Below are 1,420 nucleotides of genomic sequence, written 5' to 3'. Positions count from 1 at the left end.
ACCATTTCCAAACGGACACCGGCGTGGGGTTTTTGGCCCGTAGTGTGAAGCATCGGCCCGTTTCCGTGCTCTTAGAGCAAGCCTGGGCGATTCTAATGGAATCAGGAAGGCGCCAATAACGGATGAGGCCATCCCACACATCCGTGGTGAGCTCAGCGGGTTTGCCACGCTCATATCCCTTCACGATCCAGTCACCCTTCCAGTTGGAGACCGTGTCCAACAAGCGAACTTTCGCCTTCGCGTTAAACTTCTTCCTCACCCTCTCAGTGATCCCCAAGGCCCAATTATATTTTTGCTGTTGGAAAAAATAAATTAACAATTAGTTTTTTAGAAAGTATATATATAAATCATGAAAAAATTAAAGACCACGTCTTTCTGACGTAGTGAGGCGTCTTACTCCAGTTCGGATGTACCATGGAGAAGTATCCTTTGATCGTGTCGGTTATGTCCGATGCAAGACAGTTGTCAACCCCCCACTTGGAAAATACAAATTTAAAATATAAATTATTTTTTAATGTTATAAAAGAATTTTAAACGAATTAAAAAAAAAAAAATTAATGCAACATACCACAAAGTTCCGTCCGGTCGGTCGGGGTCGATGACTGGTAAACCTTCTCTGCCTGGCAGACGGAGAATGTCCTCTACAGTGTACTGCGAGTAAGGAGCACTCGGAGGCACCATCAAATCGGGATGAATATCGGCGGCCATCGGAGGTGGCATCGGAGGAGGCACAGGAGGAGGCATCGTCGAATGAGCCTTCGGGGAAGGCACATGAGGAGCCGATGGTGCACTAGAAGAAGTAGACCCAGAGACTCTATGAGTGTACTGAGTCTCAGGGACAGTCTCCTCACCCGAAGAACCGGGAGCTGAAGAAGAGGGGTCTAAACGACTACCCGACTCACCAAACATCTCTCTGTATTGGGCAGTAAGTCTTCCTTTTCGAACCTGGAAAAAAAATTTAATTTTTAAAATTAACATCTACAGTATCCACCTAATCAACACTAAATAACATAAAATCCGTAAACCTATCTAAATTCTCTATGCTAACCACCTAATATATCCTAAACTAACCAAATTAGAGTGGAATTAGAGATGCTTACCATTGCTACGAAAGGGAGAGGAAGTGGAGAGGAAGTAGAGAGGAAAGAAAGTGTGAGCGCTCGGGGGTATATATAAGATTACATATCATCGCAAATTTCTCGTAAGGTTACGACGAAATAGCGAGCAGTTACAAAGGCCCGTGTTTTATTGTACGAGGAAATAGAGAGGAATTACAAAAGCCCGTGTTTTTATATACGAGGTATTAAAGACGATTTTGTTTACGTTGAATTGACGAGCCGCACTTTCCTATAAATATACCCACAACTCTCATTCTCAAACCACACACAAACTCCCAAATCACACCCTATCTCAAATCACA

The sequence above is a fragment of the Brassica oleracea genome, chromosome C8 (genome assembly GCF_000695525.1).
Source record: "Brassica oleracea var. oleracea cultivar TO1000 chromosome C8, BOL, whole genome shotgun sequence".
NCBI classification, from domain to species: domain Eukaryota; kingdom Viridiplantae; phylum Streptophyta; class Magnoliopsida; order Brassicales; family Brassicaceae; genus Brassica; species Brassica oleracea.
Note: the sequence above shows the minus strand (reverse complement) of the source record.